At 49.0% G+C, this 21,025-nt stretch overlaps 1 long non-coding RNA gene across 1 annotated transcript in view; it reads right to left on the bottom strand.

The window, feature by feature from the left end:
* LOC142774499 (uncharacterized) overlaps positions 1-21,025 on the bottom strand; it is a 46,589-nt gene that overhangs the window by 515 nt on the left and 25,049 nt on the right. The window lies entirely within an intron of this gene.

The following is a 21,025-nucleotide window of genomic DNA, read 5'->3' as shown; positions in this document are numbered from 1 at the left end:
GCATATTATAGGAATACTGCAGAAAAAGTCTACTTACACAAACCGATCGCTTATATCAAGAATGCGTACACTCTGGTAGCATGACAGCCCGTTTAATGAATCCCATAAATATTCATGCGTATTCCACTTATACTTGGAATATCTCAGTGCGACACCCTATCGAAAATACGTCTACCTTAGGAATGATGTATTCCACTATCCACCAATTTGGTGGATTATGGTGCTGGAAATGTTAGTGGCACATGGTTTATAGTGGCGTATGGTGAAGCGGAAGGTAGATAGCATGATCCAGCCGGCCGGCACTTCTGGAGCACGAAGCGGCTTCAGAACCACCGTGGCGAGCTTCCACTAAACAATAGTAAAAATAATTGTATAAAATTTAATGTAGAAAGCACTCGTGAAAAAAAGTGCGACAGCGTGGAATCAAATTCTCAAATTTCGGGTTTCTAACACAGCACACTAACCACTAAGCCACACCAAGAGATGGAAACCACGGTGTTAAAGAAATGGTCAACACACATACTTACTGTTTACCTTCAGTTCTGTTTGTCACTTACTCAAAATGGACGAAATCTGCACCTTCTACTAAAATTCGCACATGTCTTAAACACGAAACACTGCTGCCTGTAACAATTTCCACCGCGATAATGGCAACAGCGCTATGTTTTTGTTACATTTTACAACCGCAAGAAGAAAACACATCTCAGTGAACTGAGGAACCAATAGAGATTATCGGCGGTTACTGCGAACTTTATTATCCGTTTCTCGCTCCTTCCAAAAGGCGATATCTGTTCAGGATTTATTCCGCTTCTATGCTCATTCAATAGATACGCCCACACAATTGATTGTGGTGTTTTTCGCGCAACGCTGAGTGCAGTCGTGCCAGCGCACCACTGTTGCTCTGTCGTAATGAGCGACTACATAACGGCAAGGCCAAAACGAATACAGTGTGCCAGGGACATTATGCGGTCACATTGGTTCCGTAAGCACACGAATCGACGAGTCCATGTTCTCGCACAAGAGTCAGTGAAGTGTCCACTAGTGCGACCGGCGGCTGCCGGTGAGGGGAGGCGTACATTTGGTGGAAGTGCTGCAAGTGCGTCGCATCGATGTTTGTCTCTTTTTGCGTGGACACCGTAACAATAAATAGGCTTCATTTCGGTCAAATGATGCCACAGCTGTGCTGTATTGTCATTTTTACTCGTATAAATTGTGTATTCTGAAACCCAGAAGCGCCGACGACACTTGTAGGAACTTCGTCGGTAGGACTAAGCTTTGGTGGAAATCATGGTGGTAGAACAGAAGGGTGAAAGTCAAATTTGCTCTTGCTCGTCTCCATGCATGTCGAAAGTCAAAGTTTATGCAAGCTCGCACGCACTTTCTTAACTTAAAAATACGGCTCAAGGAATAAAGTGTGCAATATGTGCCAGAGTTGCGTTTCTATAGCGTGGCAACATCACGTCACTGCTCTGTTCTGCTCTCACATTGAAAGGAGCAATTGCGAACTGGAGCTTATTTATTTCTCGACAACTGCTCGCCGATGCCAAACATTTATTGTCACTGTTCACAGTGACATCTCTAGTCTTCTAAACATCACAACGAAAATGCACATCGTGGATGTCAAACTGATGTAAGTACGTGCGCGAAATGTAAAAAGATTCACGGCTGCATATTCTACTCTCCGAAAAAATAAGTGCGTAATTCATGGCAGATATGCGTAATTCAAGCAATGCGTAATTCATGCAGCGTCATCGGCGAAAGCAAGCTAGCAAATGCAGTGCTTATCGGCCATGGCAATGAATGCCAAACCTTGAAATAATTGAAGCTCTATTTCACGAAAAATTAACTGCTATTTCGAACAGAGTTGAGGAAATTACCATCTTGACGATCCACTTCCTGTTTGAAACATGGCTGCAAACTCTATTTTGAGCAGTATACTTAGGATCTTTAGAAAATTCGCCCGAGGACGCTTTAAGGGCACCTTGCAGAAGGCTACATTTTGTGTGCGACCACAGCCTGGTTTAACAATTATGGAAACGAAGGGACGTATGTTTTTGGGCTGGAATTAATCACCCATTTTTGTGCGTGTAGCTTTTTCCTAAACAAAACGGTAAAGTAACTGTGAATTTAGACCAGCTCCCTCCCCCCAAACACTAAAACCCGAGCCGGACTAGTGCCAGACAAAAAGTTCTCGCATTGCCGAGTTGCTGAACTTGAACTAAACTTTTTTTACGGCTCGACACAAGCTGTCACATAATGATGTTTGCCAAACTTCACGTCATTGCACTTGTCCACAAATGATGCCTATGATTGGGATAGGCTTTGTTCGGTACATTTAAATTTATGAGTGAAATATCAGTGAAAGACGTTGCGAACAGTCCCCGCCTTTAGTCTGAGAGCCTAGTAGTTGTTGTCATGCCTCGGAGTCCTAACGGAACGTTAATAATTCTGCAAAGGCAACTAGTGTCAAGGCCAGCGAGCGAGCGCGCCTGACGCCACCCTCTCAATGACGTCGTCTAGCCCGGCGGCGTCAGTGTTTCTTGTGCAACCCATGGCGAGCCTTCAACCCACGGGCCTGCTAGCAGCCCGATAATGTAATCGACACCATTCAGTCTGGCGATTATTACGCAATGCGTGGCAAAATTACTCGCCCATGGGTGCAACTCAGCGCGGCAGTTGCTGATTGGAGAATTCTGAAGCCACGGCAGCAGTGGTTCTTGTTGGGCGTTGCTGAAATAAAGGTTCACCAGGGGTCTATAAAGAACCAAGCGGCGCGCTGCCAAGGAGCCGACCGAGAAGACGACAGCATTAGAGCGTCCAAAGACACCTAAGCTCTTTGAGTCCCAAAGTTCTCGGCGGAAGCGCAAAATAAGTAACGCCCTTTTTCTAATCTGTACATAAACCTTGCCTTAACTCACCATCGTCTTGAAAGCTCGTCTATCAGATCGGCACAAAAGCAGTCGGGAGCTGAGAAACGTGTTATGGAAAAACGTTGGCGGCCCGCGACCTCTGTTCACTACGCAATAGTGTCGGCGGTGGTGGAATTCGTGACAGTAGATGGCAGCTGTGTCGATGCGGTGAGTGCCTGATGTTTCCCCTCAGTTGCCAGACTGCTCTAGCACAGGTTATAGTGAAGGGCTGTGGCAAGCAGTAGAGTGAGCTTTGTTTGTTTCAAGCGAAGTCGGGGTGCTTTGAAACCGAAGTTGATGCGGAGGTTGTAAACGCAGTAGTGTTGGAAAAGGATTGCGCGTATTGCCAGTAAATTTTCTAGTAGAGAGTGGGTCCGGCAAGTAGAGTCTTAACAAGGGCAAACAGGAAGAGGCTAGAGTATACGATAGAGAAACGTGAGGTGAAGGATATCATCGAAATTTGTGAGGAACTTGGCCTTACTTTGGGCCGTGCGAAACGAAAGCAAGGAATCCTTGAGATCATGAAGGATTAAGCAGTTACGGGCTAAGGAAGCGGATGAGGCATGGACGTATATCAAAGCATGCCGCGAGGTGGCTGAAATGCGAAAAGTTCGTGAACGCGAAGAAGCAGAAAAGCGCGAACGTCGCGAGCGTGAGGAGGCCGAGAGACAGGAGTACCTAAAGTTTAAAAGAATAGCATTGGCAATCCTATAGTGTTGGCAGGCGCCTAGCCTAGCTTCTGCGATGGTTCAGGTCAGTGGTCAGAGCATCCGGGAGCAACTGCTACCGTTCGTAGTTGGCAAGGGCATGGTTAAATATTTCGTGAAGTTCAAACACGTCTGTGAGCGAAATGCTTTATAGCGGTCTCTTTGAACGCGGCAGCTGTTAGCTCTTCTTCCCGGCGAAGTGTCCGACGCGAAAAGTTGCTTGTTGAGGGAAGCGTTTGAGAGCTATGACGAGGTTAAGGAGGTGTTCTTCAAAGGTTATACGTTGTCACGCGAGGTTTTCCGGCAAAGGTTCCGGTATTCAAATAAGGAGACTGAGTCACACGTTTACTTCGCGTTTCGTCTTGAAGGCAATTTATTTGAATAGCTCAAGGGCGAAGATGTTTATTACGATCGCGATAAAGTGGTAGAATGCATTGCATTGGAGCAATTCTATCGCTGCATCGAGGAAGACCTCAAGCTTTAGCTGCAGGAAAAATTTGGCGAATTGCAGCTAAAAAAGGCTGCAGAGTCAGCTGAGGAGTATTATATTCTTACATGCAATGTATATTGATATTCTAGGGGCGACGCGCGTGTGTAACTGACCAAGAAGACAAAGAGTTGTGTCCACTCGATTGCTGGTGAAGTGGTTACGCCATTACCGCTGGTTTTGAATATATTGAATCCCTAGCCTCATCGTTAAGGCGTCTCTTTTTTTCCGTAACATAATTGGTGAAGGTGGAACGTTCCCCGTCTTCACCATGAAGCTTCGCAGTGGCCGCGCCGTTCAGTCTCCGGCCATGGCTACCAATGACAACAGCCCGTCAGCGTCCACATGTGTAGCTCCAGCCACTACATACCTGACAATGCCCACCCCCCGAGATCTCGGTACATTCTCCACACAACCTGGGCTTGACGTTGACTACTGACTCTATATGTTTCAGTTTTCCGTTTCAGTTTTCAGTTTTATTGAGCATTTTCTTCAGAGTTGCGAAAAAGAAAACGCAAGGATAAGCGCAAAAAGCTGCTATGTTAGCAGCTTGACGAGGCTTCTACCCCTTTTCACTTGGCATGTGACGAGGCTTCTACCCCTTTTCACTTGGCAGCCAGAGACGCCGATGGGACTTTACCATGATGCTCGCCAATGTCAAATTTTACTTGGACGGCACCCCATGGGTCTGGATTGACGCCAATGAGACCGAGCTCACCAGCTGGGATACATTCAAGAAGCGAGTACCCTACATTTTCGGGGACCCATTCAGTTGCCAAAGGGAAGTGCGAAAAGAACGCGCCACTCGCTTGCAGTCCTCAACAGAGTCGTATGTCTCGTACATACAGGACGTGCTCGCGTTGTGCCGAAAAGTCGACGAGAAAATGACAGAGAGTGACAAGGTGGGCCACATACTAAAGGACATCATGAATGACGCCTTCAATTTGCTCGTCTACACTAACGTCACGCACGTAGATATGAATATCAAGGAATGCCGCCGTTTCGAAATGGCCAAAAGCCGCCGTGTTCTGCCTCAATTTCCGCGGCTACCAAACGCGGCTGTTACATCCACCTGCACCGATCTCGGTGCCGCACCACCTATGCAGGACAGTGTGACACGAATAGTTCGACGGGAGCTTGAGGCGTCAAGTCCGGCCCCATTTCCTCCACATCCGCTCGACCATGGCGCCGAACAAACGCTTCCAGTGGTCTCTAATAATCAAGCCGCCGTGAGGCGGGAAATTGCAAAGCTCAGTTTTCCCGTGGCCTGCTCTGTCTTCCGACCCATCTCCAACCAATGACAACAAATGCACCACGCCATAACTTACATTTTATTCGGCGATCCCGCAATCCGGCGGAATGGAGAACTGCAGATGACAAGCTGATCTGCTTCCACTGCCACCAAGTTGGCCATATATATCCCGCTGCTGCCGAAGCAATTGGACGCCCTTCAACTGGAGACCATTTTTCCCTACTTGACCATACGAGGATTCCCGTCGGTATTCGCCCAGTCGTGTGTACCCTTCTTCCGACGTGTCTAACAGCCACTTCACTGCTCGTTCGCCATCACCCACACGCTGCTGTTCGCCATCGCCCCAGCAACGCCACTATACGTCGCCGGTCAACTACGAATCCTCTCCGATGGAAAACTAGATTTTGTAGCTCTGGGAGGTAGTGCTGCATTACTTGCGACTGATCCAAATCCTCCGTAGACGCTACCCACTAATACTAACTTGATTGAGGCGTATGTGGACGGCATTTTTTTGACGGCGGTAGTCTATACCAGAGCTCAAGTGTCCATAATAACTGCTCATCCGTGTCGCCTGCTCAAAGACGTCCTCACGCCTGCAGCAAATAAAGCCCTCCGTGTCGCTGATGGTGGAACTGTGGCCATCACTAGAATGTGTACCGCTCGTGTTAGTATTGCCGGCCGCCATGTCCCCGTTTTATTTACGGAGCTAGAAAATTGCCCACACGACCTAATCTTCGGCATGGACTTCCTATTGACACATTCTGCCCGGATAGATTGTGCCGCCGGTACTCTCTGCCTAGAACTTCCTCTTCTCCCGGATTCTTACCCTGAACTGCCGAACAGCCTCTGTATCACTGACGTCTTCCGGATACCGCCTAAAGCTCTCACATCCGTGGCATTGGCAACACCCTCTCTCGAGCTCAACGTTGATTATATCGTGACGCTGATTACTGATGTTCTCCTGGCGCGTGACATTACTGTCCCACACTCCGTCGTAATCATGGCCTTTAACCGAACATAATTACCTGTTATCAATTTCGGTTTCATAAAACAAGTGCTACCCCAAGGAATTTCGGTCGCCACGCTAAGGCCCTTAATTGGCGACCACGTCACCTGTTTTACGGCAGACGTATGTCCCGAGCACCCACACCAATCGCAGGATGCCACGTCCCTCGATGGAATCTTATGCTCCAAGATCGCCCCGAACCTTAAACCTGAGAAGTCAACGGCGCTATGCCACCTTCTGGCTTCATACCGCGACATATTCGACATCGACAGCCGTCCACTCGGCCAGATTTCACTCGTCAAGCACCGCAATAACACAGGTGATTCTCATCCCATTCATCGGCGACCGTACCGGGTGTCTGCCGCCGAGCGTAAAGTAAGTCAACAAGAAGTCACCAAGCCGTTAGCCAAAGGAATTATGGAACCCTCTTCGAGCCCTTGGGCGTCCTCCGTTGTTCTCGTCAAAAAGAAAGATGGCACGTGGCGCTTCTGCGTGGATTATTGTCATCTGAATAGAATCACGAAAAAGGACGTTTACACTTTACCCCGTATCAATGACGCTCTCGATTGTCTCCACGGTGCCCGATACTTTTCTACAATAGACCTACGTTCTGGCTAATGGCAGATTGATGTCAACGAAAAAGACCAAGAGAAGACTGCATTTGTATCTCCGGACGCGCTATATCAGCTCAAGGTCATGCCATTTCGGCTATGCAACGCCCCAGCCACGTTCGAGTGCATGATGTACTTTCTGCTACAAGGGTTCAAATGTTCAACATGTCTTTATATTGACGATGTCGTTGTATATTCCCCAACATTTGAGACCCAGCTTCAGCGTTTGTCAGCTATTCTCGAGATGTTCCGCACTGCAGGCCTCCAATCGAACTCGTCGAAGTGCCGCTCCGGACGCCGGCAAATTGCAGTGTTGGACCACCTTGTCGACGCCTGGGGTGTGGAGCCGGACCCCGAGAAAATTCGTGCAGTCACTGGATTCCCTGTACGCCAGTCAGCCAAAGACGTCCGAAGTTTTGAAGGACTTTGCTCCTACTTTAGAATGTTTGTGAAAGATTTCGCAACCATCGCTCGACCGTCACATTTGCCTACAATTCTTCCCGCCATGACACTGCTGGTTACTCTTCATGTTTTCTGCTGTTTGGCCGAGAATCAACATTGCCTCTAGACACCGCCATACTGTCCCCTGGACTACCGACCAGTGAATATGCCATGGACGCTATCACTCGGTCCGCTCACGCACGCGAAATCACCCGTACTCGCCTTCTGACCTCTCAAAAGAAGCAACAGCGCTTGTATGACCAACGACACCGTCACGTACACTTTCCGCCCGGTTCTTTGATCCTGCTCTGGTCTCCGATCCATCAAGTTGGCTTGTCAGGAAAACTGCTTACTCGCTACACAGGCCCATACCGAGTCCTTCGTGTGGTTACTCCTGTAACATATGAAGTTGGTCTTGCCACCCCGTCGCCTTCATGCGCCCTACAGGCTACCGATATTTTACATGTTGCGCACTTGAAGCCCTACAAATCTCTTAGTAACGTTGACATTTAGATGCGCCAAGACGGCACTTGTACCGCCGGGTGTTATGCTACATCCATGTATATTGATATTCTAGGGGGCGACGCGCGTGTGTAGGAAGACAAAGAGTCTTCCTAGGGGGCGACGCGCGTGTGTAGGAAGACGAGGAAGACAAAGAGTTGTGTCCGCTCGATCGCTGGTGAACCGGTTACGCCATTACCGCTGGTTTTGAATATATCTAATCCCCAGCCTAGTCGTTACGGCGTCTCTTCTTTTCCGTAACAAAATTCGCCGAAAGTTGCAAAGCAGGTCAGTGCGCGTTAAAAGAGTGAATAAAAAGAGAGTTTTCCGAGCAAACTTGACAGACGCAAACCCACTCAGGACCTTAATTTCAGAAAGGACCCGTCTCTTGCGAAGGGCACTTTAGGAAAACAGCAAACGAAAGCGCAGAAATCACGTGAGGTTCCAAACAAACAGCGCACGGATACCACTCGGCGTTTGAGCAACAGAAGCTGCTAATCTGTTAAAACTGCAAAGAAGTCACTGCATACCCACGGAGTGAATAATAATTGGTGGGGCGAAGCGTTTGACAGTCTGTCTGTGCTTTGGTCCGTTCATTGGTTCTTGCTTCCGTCCATCCATGCGTCCACTCGTGCGTCCATGCGTGTGTTCGTCCATTTGTGTGACCGTTGGTACTTGCGTCCGTACGTCTCTATCAGAAAACACAGGGTTTTCAATGTCTCCTAGTGCGTTTCAGCACGCTGGATGACACTGGAAACGCTCTGCAGTGTTTTCCAGTGTACTACAGTGCACTGGGTGGCGCTGGAACACACTGTAGAGCGTGGACAGTGTCGCTCAGTGCGCTGAAACGCACTGCTCCTTACTGTTCAGCGTAGACCAGTGTCTTGAAGCGCGCTGCAAGGCACTTATCACGCTGTACAGTCTCTACCGCACACTGAGAATATTAGCGGCATGTTGCCACGCTGTGTTGGTGGCAGAAGACGAGAGCGAAGAAGTGAATGGCAGCTGTGGCTGAGTAAACAGTCCTCCAATTCAAGTTCCTGCCAATCGTTTCCTCTCGCGACAGACTGGTGGAAGTGCTGGGTACTGTACTGCAACGTCTTATGCCTGCTAATCTATAACCAGAAGCAACCACCGCCAGTGCACCAGGGTCTGCTGATATCTACCGAAACAGCCACCGCCTTCCAGGACTGCCACCACAGTACGGCCCCTTGGCAAGTTCCGTGAGGACAATGTTTGCCACATCCGCAACCCAAACCAAGCATGACCCACTCGCTAGCATACCCTGTGTCATCAACACGCCTCGCACACCCAACTCATTCCATGGTGATGCCGTTGAGGATGTCGAAGACTGGCTCGACCATTTCGACCGGTGTCGCTGCCATCAACGACTGGGACAATCGCTGTAAGTTGAAGAACGTGTATATCTCCCTCTTCAACGCGGTGAAAGTGTGGTATGAGAACCACGAAACTTCATTCACAAGATGGCAGGAATTCCATCGGCAGCGTCGCGAGACGTTCAGTAACCCCGAATGCAAAGAGAGATTGGAGCAGGCACTTTCTTCGTGATTTCAAATGCCGAACGAGAGCGTCGCCATATTTGTCGAATAAATGCCGCGATTGTTTCGGCGGGCTGACCCCCACATGCCAGAAGACAATAAAGTGCGCCTGCTAATGCGAGGCGTAAAGGAGCAACTTTTCGCGGGCCTTGTGCGCAACCCTCCTACGACTTTGTCCGACTTCATACGTGAGGCCACAATTATGAAGCGCATGCTTCGGCAGCGGGTGTCACAGTTTGAGCGTCAGACGGCCATGTCCGCTGCGTGCTCGCTTGTACCAGGAGGTGATAACAGGGAGGTCCTCACAGAACTCATACGGCAAGTTGTACGCGAAGAACTTCGGAAATTTCATGCAGCGTCCGATGATATGTGGGGTTTAACGTCCCACATGCAGCGTCCCCTCCCGGTAGGGCTGCTCGTACGGACGTCGTTCGTAACGAAATCAGGCCGTTCGTTAACCCCTCACCACCATCGCAAGTCGAACCTGCCGCGCTTTCCTACGCGGATGCCCTACGCGCCTCTACGCCGTCGGCGGCACATTTTGCTCATCAACTTACTGGAACCCCCAGACGCTTTCCCAGTCCAGCCCATCGCCTGCCTTCTCAGGCCGATTTTCGTCCTGGCCCGTGGAAGTCCACCGTGTGGCGTGCACTCGACAATTGTCCTTTGTGCTACCATTGGGGCGAAGTTGAACACATGTACCGCGACTGTTACTACCGACGAATAGGCCTACGCGGATTCCACCCAGGTGCACGTTGTCCCCACTATGGTGAGCGCCCACAAGAAATTGCGGATTACTTGGAATGTAGTCATCGCGCTCCTTTCCCGCCGCGACGACCATCATGGTCACCATCACCCCGTCCGTCCACATCAACGCATCGCGCCCGACCCGCCTTTTTGTCCCCTGGTGTCAGTGGCACAAGCCCACGCCTGGGAAACTGCAAACGGCGACCTCCGGAGGTGAGGCCGCTGTCACGCGAACCGACAAATACCCTCCGCTGCTGTCTTACGATGTGCCGTTAAAGCCTGTTTGTGAAACCGCCAACAGAACGTCCGTTGCCATTACCGTTTCCGTGAACTGTTATCCGGTGACTGCGCTTGTCGACACGGGAGCTGATTACTCGGTGATGAGTGCTTCATTGGCCCCCCGTCTACACAAGGTGCTGACAACGTGGGATGGCCCTCAACTAATCACCACTGGAGGACACCTCGCATCCCTTATAGGAAGGTGCACCGCCAGGCTTGAGATTTGTGCGTCGGCTTTTGTAGCATCATTCCTTGTACTGCCCAATTATTCTCGGCCGGTCATTTCGGGCATGGATTTTCTGCAAGAGTATGGAGCGATAATTAATCTGCGTGATTTGTTCGTCAGTTTTGGTAACTGTGTTTCTCCAGATTCCGACATCGAGAATGAACATTGTGGCGTGGCCTTACGCGTAGTCGATTATTGCGTCACGTTGCCACCTCGCAGTAGTATCTTCATGCTTGTTGAGTGTCCACGGGAGCAGTCGATTACGGGCATCGCCGAAAGTAACCTGACGTTATTGCTTGATCGGGAAGTGGCCATTGCTCGAAATCTCGTTCAACTGCGAAATGGCCAGACTACAGTTTTAGTTACGAACTTCGGTGGTGAACACAGGCATTTTGCGAAACGCACAACCATAGCTTACTTGGAGGCATTGGATGATTTGGACGCCTTCCCTTTGATTACGACGATCTCGACTAAGAACAGCTGCGATACTGACGTGACTTGTCGCCACAACGTCAATCGCCAGTTGGAAGAACCTAAGAGGGCAAGGCTCCTCCGTCTCCTCTCATCCTTTAGTGACTGTTTTGCCAATACTTTGAAAATCCGGCAGACTCCTCTAATGAAGCACAGAATTATCACTGAGCCCAACGTGCAACCCGTGCGCCAACATGCTCACCGCGTGTCGCAGAAGGAGGAAGATGCTATCCGTCATCAAGTGAAACAAACGCTCCACGATGACGTAATTCCACCATCGACTAGTCCTTGGGCGTCACCAGTTGTTCTGGTTTAAAAGAAAGATGGTTCATTGCAATTCTGCGTCGACTACCACAAACTGAACAAGATAACGAAAAAAGACGTATATCCTCTTCTTCGTATTGATGACTCCTTGGATCGCCTGCGACACCCCGTTACTTCTCTTCCATGGATCTCCGTAGCGGATATTGGCAGATTGAAGTAGATGAACGGGATCGAGAAAAAACAGCGTTTATTACACCGGACGGTATCTATGAATTTAAAGTTCTCCCTTTTGGCCTGTGCTCCGCTCAAACCACGTTCCAACAAATGATGAACACAGTTTTATGTGGCTTGAAGTGGTACTCTTGTTTAGTGTATTTAGACAACGTAGTCGTTTTTCTGCGACGTTTGAACAGCACATTGAGCGGCTTGAGGCGGTTCATCTGGCTATTCGCACTGCCAGCCTCTCTCTGAAACTGGAAAAGTATTACTTTGCACATGAGGAACTCATATTCCTTGGCCACATTGTCAGCAACAGTGGTGCTCGCCCCGATCCTGACAAGGCTATGGCAGTTGTTTTGTTCCCTATACTGAAAACAAAGCATGATGTACGCCGCTTTCTGGGACTTTGTGCTTATTACCACTGCGAAGTCATTGAGTGAGAGCGAGAGCGGTGCTTCGCTCTCACCTGTAGCGGAACGGGCGAGTGAGCTGTCGAGGTTTAATTGGGAAGAGCTCATTCGAAAGCAGCGTGGGGACCTGTCAAGTAAAGCGCTCAATGAAAAGTGTAAAATTGGGAACAAAGAACAAAAATGTTGCCTTTTTGAGAAGACAGGGCTCTTTTATTGTAGCTATGCAGATATCCAAGGTCGCAAGTATGAGCAGCTCTTGCTACCACAAAAGTATTGTCGCCAACTATTGGAACTAGCGCAAGAAAACGTGTGGCCAGGAGATCTCGGCATAAAGAAGACCGATGCTAGAATTTCCCTTGAGTTTTTTGGCCTAATTGCTGGAAGAAAATTGGAGACCTTGTACGCTCATGCAACAGTTGTCAGAGAGCGGAGAAATGCACGGAAAAACGAAAGGCAACCATGAAGCTTGTGCTTATTGGCACAAAACCTATTGCCGCCTAGTATTTGATATTGTCAGGTCATTGCCAGTCTCAAGGCAAGGTTGTAGGTACATCCTGATGGTCCTCTGTGTAGCCACGAAATTCTCAGAGGCGATCCCGTTTAAGGAGCTCTATTCTCCTCATGTCGTGGATGCTCTGCTCTCTTTAATTGCATTCGTCGGATTTCTATCTCAAAATCCAATGCGACAACGGAAGTGTCCTCACCAGCTGCCTTACCTCTACCTTTTTTAAAATAAATGCGGAAGAAAAAAGTGCACAGCTCGAACGATCACCCTCAATCTAATCCGGTAGAGCGTATGGATTCCGTTCTGAAACGGGTACTGAGAACTCTTCGCTACGAGCGCAAATGCGCACAAATGCACAAATGCGCTTTTGTGCACAAATGCACAAAAAATAAATTTGCCAACATCCAGGGAAATTTTTCGCTTTCACGTGAACCAAGCCAATCGACAGAGAGACCTCCCGCCCACAATCTGTTTTTGTTATTTCTTCCACCTTTTCTTTTTTATAACCCTCTACCCTCACCCAAATGCACTGTGTTATGCCGAGTAGTTGTTCCAAGTTGTGCAATGGGGTGACAGGGCCGGTTTCCACCCCCAACGCTGTGTCAGCGCTCTCCTCTTCCCCACTTTATTGCGGTTTATTCTGTACCTTTCATGTTCCACGTCGATAGCCTGAATCACAATTCGCACCAAAGAGAAGTGCAGAAATGTGCTTTTGTGCACAAATGCCCAAAAGCGTGTTTTTCTCCTGCTATGTTCGCTTTGAGATAAGCTCCTCAAAAGAGCACTGGATTCAGCCCTGCAGTGCTTGTATATTGTCAGAGTTTGAAAACACCATCACGAAGGCTACCCGAATCCTGTAAGCAATTTCATGAGGACCCTGATGTAGTTCCATATGTTCTTGACCTTCTTCAGAGGCTTGGAAAAACACCAAATTTTGTGGGAAGCCACATGGCGGCTGGACAAGTGTTGTCGAAGGAATACTACAACAAATCAGCGACGAAACGCACCTTTGAAGCGCAAAGTCAAGTAATGCTGCTGCGACCTTCCGAAAATAACAAGATTGAGGTTTATGGCAAAGGGCCTGCAAAAATAAAATTGAAGCTTCCCGATATCAGTTATTACGCGAAATCAGGAAGGCGGCCGAAGAAAGTTTTATGATTTATCTCACTAAGTTGCTGAAACCATACGTTCAAAGTCAAGTGGTCGTAAATCTGCATTTGAGTGCTTTAGAGAAAAAGGGAGAAGAAATTTTGACCTCTAGTGATGGAATCAAAAGTAGATTAGAGGTCATCTTGGAGCAGTTAAATATGTAGCTTAGGTAAAAAGAAGTCAAGAAGGAGGACTTCATAAGGATTGTTTTGGAGTTTAAAGAAGTGTTTTTGGACAGTTCCAAAAACACGACGGTGATTGAACACGATGTCGACCTATCTCGTGAGGATCCATTCAATAGCTAGCGTATCGATGTTCCCCTGTCTAAGCAGACTACGAAAGAGCACATCAATAAAATTCTGGATTTGGGAGTCATAGTACCGGGCAAGAGTAACTATACGTCTCCTCTAATATTGGTTCAAGTGCAGTGAGAAAATCCGAGGCCATGCATCAATTCTCAGCATATTAACGCCACAAATCTAGACCAAACTTATTCGATACCAAATCTAGAGGAGCGGTTAGAAAATACGTTACAGTCCAACTACATTTTCACGTTAGACCTCATGCGAAGGCATCGGCAGGTACTTCTTACGAAGTGTGCTAGCCGCTATGACGCATTTGTTTCTCCATTCGGAACGTATCGTCCACTTAAGAGGAGCTTTCAATTGAAAGTGCCTCTTTTGTTTTTCTGGCCTAATGGTCCACGTTTCTAATGGCCTCTCCGAGTTCGCTCTGTCGTATCTTGACGATGTCGTCATCGTTTCGAACCGCTGGGAAGAACACTTAGATCCTTCACGAGTCGAGCCGCACAAGTTTAAAGAAGCTTGTTTTACTTCGAAACCAGCTAAATGCCACCTAGTGTGCAGCAAGGTGTCTTACCTGGGACACGTTGTGTGGCGCGGCCGGTGTAGGCCTTCAGAAAAATAACGTAGCCTCCGTCGCGAACTACCCACGACCAACCACAATATCTCAGATAAGGACATTCTTCGGCCTAGCTGAATAGTATGAGCATTACGTGCCGAACTACTTGAGCATTGCTAGCCCTCTAACTGACGCCCCTCGAAAGTCCAAGCCAGGTAAAGTGGTTTTGGACTCAGAAAAAGAGAATGCGTTTTGCAAACTGAAATGAGCTCAAAGCGAAAACCCCGTTATTATGGCACCCGACTTTTCTAAGCTCTTTGCCATGCGATGTGAGTGATCACGGCATGGGAGCTATATTGTCACGTTTCTTAAGAGAAACTTGGTGTAATGAGTTCGTTGAGTCGACTAGCCAAGCAGCAGCTCAGTTAGACCATCTTTGACTTCTTACACTGCTGGATCTCACCCAAGCATACCATATGGCAAAGGTCCTCCCTTGAAAGCATCGACTCGATGCTCGTAAAGAAAAAAATGAAGGCATACGCACGCAGATATAGAGAACCAAAAGAGGGAGAGTGACAGTACTCACAGCGCAAATGAGGAAGTCTCGCCAATGCCTGCACCAAGTGCAAAAAGAAAAGGCATAAAAACGCAGGAGAACACAAACACCAGCAGCAGCGCAATGTCACGGCCTGTCGCAACACGTGAACCACAAGGGCTACTGTGTGAAGTTGGGCTTCAGCCGAACGACATGCATGGTTTCGGGCCGAAGCTGTCGACGAGAAGATGCTGCGCCGTCCGGAAATACCTCGTAGGTAATATCTGTGACACGTCTAAGAACCTTGCACGGTCCAAAATAACGGCTTAGGAGTTTTTTGATAAGCAAGGTCGCCGGACAGGGATCCACACCCACACTCGGTCCGCAGGGTGGTAGGTGACGTTTCGATGGCGGAAGTTGTAACATCGTGCGTCTGCATCTTGTTGGTGACTGGTGTTTATGCGAGCTAGCTGACGAGCTATTTCGGCGTATTTAGTGTATTGCTCAGCGTCTGGAGCGACTTCATTGCTTTGGTCGCACGGAAGCATAGCGTCGAGCATAGTTCGCACGTTGCGTCCGTAAACAAGTCGGTAAGGCGGAAATAGCGTTGTTTCTTGCGTTGCCGTACTGTATGAAACGTGATGTATGGAAGAATCTCGTTCCAGGTTTTGTGTTGTACGCCCGCGTACATTGACAGCATGTCCGCTATGGTCTTGTTAAGCCTCTCTGTCAGTCCATTTGATTGCGGGTGATAAGCCGTTGTTTTGCGATGACTTGTGCAGCTCAATTGAAAAATTTCCTCCATTATTCGTGCTGTATATGACGTCCCTCTGTCCGTAATAACACATGATGGGGCATCATGCCGTTGGACAATTTGGTGCACGAAAAACTGCGCGACTTCAGAGGACGTGCCACGGGGTAACGCTTTTGTTTCAGCATAACGAGTAAGATAATCTGTCGCAACTATAATTCATTTGTTCCCAGAGGACGACAAAGGGAAGGGTCCAATAAGGTCCATTCCCACAAGGTCAAATGGTGTCTGTGGTGATGCGATCGGCTGGGGCATGCCTGCGGGTCTCACAGGCTTAGTCTTGCGACGCTTGCACACACGGCAGCCTTTCACATATCGATGTACACTAGTTGATAGTCGCGGCCAGTGATACTGTTGGCGTACTCTGGCGAGAGTTCACGAACAGCCCAAATGTCCTGACGTTGGCTCGTCGTGGCACGCAAGGAGAATATCGTCACGCAAGGATCTCGTCAGGCATTTCTACTGAAATGCGTGACGAGATCCTTGTGACGAACAATTAGAAAGACTTTGTCGCTACCATGGGCGTTTTTCTTGTAAAGAATGCCTCTTGTTAGACTAAAAGAGGACAGTTCACGAGCAATGCGTTGAGGGACCTGAGAGTTTCGGCCTTCCAGAGAATCAATAGCTGGGCGTAATTCGGCGTCTACCCGCTGTTTTGACATAAATTCGGAATCGCTGACTGCGCCGAGAAAGGCATCTTCATCCTCGGAGCCCTTGACAGCGTGCCGCACAGGCGCTCGAGAAGACGCGCCGGCATCTTCGTGTTTGCGCCCTGACCTGCACACAATCGTTATATTGAACCCCTGCAAACGCAAACTCTACCGAGCGAGATGGCCGGATGGATCTCTGAGATTTGCAAGCCAGCAGAGCGAGTGGTGCTCAGTCACCACTTTGAAGGGATGACCGTAGAGGTAAGGCAAAAATTTGGTCGTCACCCACACGACTGCGAGGCATTTTTTTTTCGATGTAGAATAGTTGGTCTCGGCTCGAGAAAGAGTATGACTGGCGTAAGCTATTACATGTTTAACACCACTGTGTCGTTGTACAAGGACAGCGCCAAGTCCGACGTTGCTGGCATCTGTATGAATTCCTGTAGCAGCGTCCTCATCAAAATGGGCAAGAACAGGGGCTCTTTGCCTTCTCTGTCGTAGCTCTGTGAACGCTGCATCTTGTTCTGCGCTCCAAGTAACAGGCACGTCATCTCGGATGAGTCGCGTAAGAAATTCAGGTATCTTCGAGAAGTTGGCGATAAATCGGCGATAATACGCGCACAAGCCGAGGAAACGGCGTACTGCTCTTTTATCTGATGAAAAAGGGAAGGTGGCGACAGCAGCAGTTTTGTCTAGATCAGGTCGCACTCCATCCGCAGAAATTTCAGCTCTTCATAGCCGAAATGGCATTTTTAATATTTAAGCGTGAGTTTAGCTGTGCGAATGGCTTCCACAACCTTTCTCAGATCCTTCAGATGTTCTTCAAAACTCTCGAAAAAGATGACCACATCATCGAGGTAGACAAAGCAGCTTTGCCACTTCAACCCAGCGAGAACTGTGTCCATCATCCTCTGAAAAGTGGCTGGGGCTGAACAGAGGCCGAAGGGAAGAACTCGGAATTCGTAAAGTCTGTCTGGTGTCACAAACGCGGTTTTTTCTCGGTCTAGTTCATCCACTTCAATTTGCCAATAGCCACTCTTTAGATCGATGGAAGAAAAATACTTCGCGCGTCGTAACCTGACGAGAAGGTCGTCGACCCGTGGAAGCGGGTAAACGTCTTTTTTCGTGACACTATTAAGCTTCCGGTAGTCAATACAAAACCGCAGCGTTCCGTCTTTTTTCTTCATTAGAATGACTGGCGAGGACCAAGGGCTGCTGGATGGTTGAATAATCCCGTCATCGAGCACATATTTTACTTGTGTCTGAATAGCCGCACGTTCTTTGGAAGGAACGCGATAAGGCTGCTGCCAGATGGGGCGGACGTCATCATCGGTAATAATTCGATGCTTGGCGAGGTGTGTTTGACGGACTTTGGAAGAAGAGGCGAAGCAAGACAGACGCTCTCTTAAAAGGTCATGAAGTGCAGCCTTTCTCTCGCATGACAGCGTCGAATCAATGTCGATGTGTTCTAGAAATTCCTTATCGTCATGCGTTTCCTCGGACGCGAAGCACTCCGTGATGTCGGCATTAGGGTCTCCGTAGGCTACGGTGGTTCCGCGAAAAGATGCCGGTGCTCATAGTTGAAGTTCGTAACTAGTACTTGTGACTGTCCGTTAAGGACATGCACAACACTTCGGGCGGCGCATACACCCTGGAGTAGCAGAAGTGATAGGTCGCTTTCAGCCATCACGTCACCGTCCCGGAGGTCTTCAAAAGCGACTTCGATGGGAACAGTCGCTCGAGGCGACTGCGTCACACTGTCGTTAGCAACACGCAGCGCAGATCTACGGCAGTTATCAGCGTCTCGATTTGTTGCGCCTTGAGTCGAGAAGGTCACGCTGCACTCACGGAGATTTATGATCGCACCGTATTCCCGAAGGAAGTTCATGTCGATACTCATCTGTCGTGAACAGTCGCGAAGATCGAGGCAGGTGAGCACAAACGTTGACGCACGAACTTTCACTCTTGCCGTACAGCGACCCAGTGGTGTTACAACGTGTCCTCGAGCAGTTTGAATTCGCGTTCCATTCCACGGTGTAATCACTTTCCTGAGATCTTTTGCTAGCCTCCCGCTGATAATCGAATAGTCTGCACTAGTGTCTACTAATGCATTGACCTGAAAATCATCAATCAGCACAGGTATGTCAAGTGACACGCGGTCACTGGGTTCAGATGTGGATTTCGGCGTTTCTGCGGTACTGCGATTATTGTCTGATGAAATGTCTTCTGCGTTGCGTGCAAGCGTCGATGGGGGGTCTTCCGCACTTTGAGTCCCAGCGACCTTGCCCTCGAAGGCCGCTGCCTTCAGTTTTCCCGACGAGGGCTCGGAGAGCGTTCCCGTGCCGTCACCTCGAAACGTGACCCAGTGGCTGCGGGTCTCCTCGGAGATGGTGACCGCGATTGCCGTCGTGTAAAGGGTGCACGCTGTTGCGCGAGATGCTCTTCGATATCCCTCGGCATTTGACCAATTTGGGGACGAGGTGAACTGACGGAAAATCCCCGCATGCCAAGTTGCTGGTTTGGGCATTCGCGGTAAATGTGACCAGCCTCACCGCAATGATAGCAGAGGGGTCGTCTGTCCGACGTACGCCAGAGATCAGACTTGCGCGTCGGTAAACGACGACCATCGATATTCAAATGAGCGTGTGCTGACTGAATCGTGACTGACGGCATCATTGCCTGGATCGGGACGCATAGCATTGTCTGCATCGGGACGTGCGGCACTGTCTGCGTCGGGACTCCTTGACCAGAAAGAGACGTGGCAGATCGCAAGGCTTCCGCGTACGTACGGCGGCGACTGTCAGTAGACACAGGAGCAGTTTCCGGATCAACTGACAGCGGTGGAAAACGATGGGCGTGCAGCACCTGCTGGACCTTGTCACAGATGACACTGGTGATAGAACCGACATCGATTTGCCTTGTCCCGTACATCTTTTCCATTTCTTCCCGTACGACAGATCGGATGATCTCGCGAATCCATTCGGGGCTCTTGCTCCCAGGGGTGGCGAAAGTTTCGGGAGTTGAGGCAGCATTCACTTGACGGTCAAACAGGGTAGACCGTTGGTGCAGTACTTGCTATATTGTTGCCGCTTCAGTAAAGAACTCAGCAACACTCTTGGAGGGACTACGCACCAAACCAGCAAAAAGTTGTTCCTTCACATCACGCATGAGGTGGCGCAACTTTTTTCTTCAGCTATAGCAGAATCCACTCGCTTGAAAAGCCGTGTCTTGTCCTCGACGTACGTCGAGGCGGTCTCGTTAGGCATCTGGATGCGTGATTGTAGTCCACGCTCTACCCGTTCGCGGTGGTCGGAACTCCTGTAGGTCTCCAGAAGGCGACGCTGTAACTCGTGCCAAGATGTCAGAACATAACCCCTGTTCAAAAACAACGTCTTGGCACCGTCCTTTAGGCAAGTGTTCACGTTCCGGAGCTTTGCGGCATCATTCCAGTAATTTATTGCTGCGACACGTTCAAACTCAATCAGCCAGTCGTCAACATTTTAATGCTGCTCTCAGTGAAAGGGGCTAGGCATGAGTGTGTTCTGGACGGTGCAGTAGATCGGCGTGGAAGGTGTCGGAGCTTGCAAGGGATCCTGTGTCAAAGTCGTAGTGGCTGCGTCAGTGGTTGGTGTCTCAGGTGGTAGGCCTCATTGACAGCTGCTTACTGTGTGAACAGGAGTTTCCACGGGTGCAGGGCTTGTGTTCCGGCTGCTGGACGGGGTCTTGGGCATCGGGTGGACCGTGAGACGTTGTACTCAGCACCTCCACCAGTCTTGTCAAGTTTCTTAAGACAAACTTGGTATAATGGGATCGATGAGTCGATTAACCAAGCAGCAGCTCTGACAGATCGTCTTTGTCTTCTTTCACTTTTGGATCTCACCCAAGCATATCATGTGGCAATATTATGTCAGGAAAGCAGCGCTGGTGGCGAATGGTCAATTTTGTTTTAAGTTAGAAACTAACTTTTAGGAAAGAGGCATACAGTATCTCTGAAAAAGAACGCGCTTGCCTTGTGAGGGCCTTTCACAAGGTAGCCTGTTATGCCTCCAGTTCAAGGTGTGTGGTCGAAACGTACCAATGTCCTCTAACCTGAATAAATATCATGTCACCTAATGGTGGCCTGTTATTGTGGTGGAGCATGATAATCCAACAGCAACACTCAGACGTTCGCTACAAGAGAGGAAAGCTAATAGCTCATGCAGACGCATTGAAGCGTGTGTTTTAGTTAGTACCTTCTCTACCTGTCGGTATTTTTTAGGCGAGTCGAGGCAAAATCTTCTCCTCACCGCAGCCTTAGCTGAGCGCTTTCGTCAAGAGTGATCTCAAGGGCCAACTATATGTTTTATTTTGATTTCATTGCGTTTTTGTACGTATAGTATGTAGAGTTCTTATTCTAAAAATTTTGTTTCCAACATGAGCCTCTTG

The sequence above is a fragment of the Rhipicephalus microplus genome, chromosome 10, assembly GCF_043290135.1.
Source record: "Rhipicephalus microplus isolate Deutch F79 chromosome 10, USDA_Rmic, whole genome shotgun sequence".
Classification (NCBI taxonomy): domain Eukaryota; kingdom Metazoa; phylum Arthropoda; class Arachnida; order Ixodida; family Ixodidae; genus Rhipicephalus; species Rhipicephalus microplus.
The sequence above is the reverse complement of the archived record's forward strand: the minus strand, read 5'-3'. Positions and strand labels throughout refer to the sequence as shown.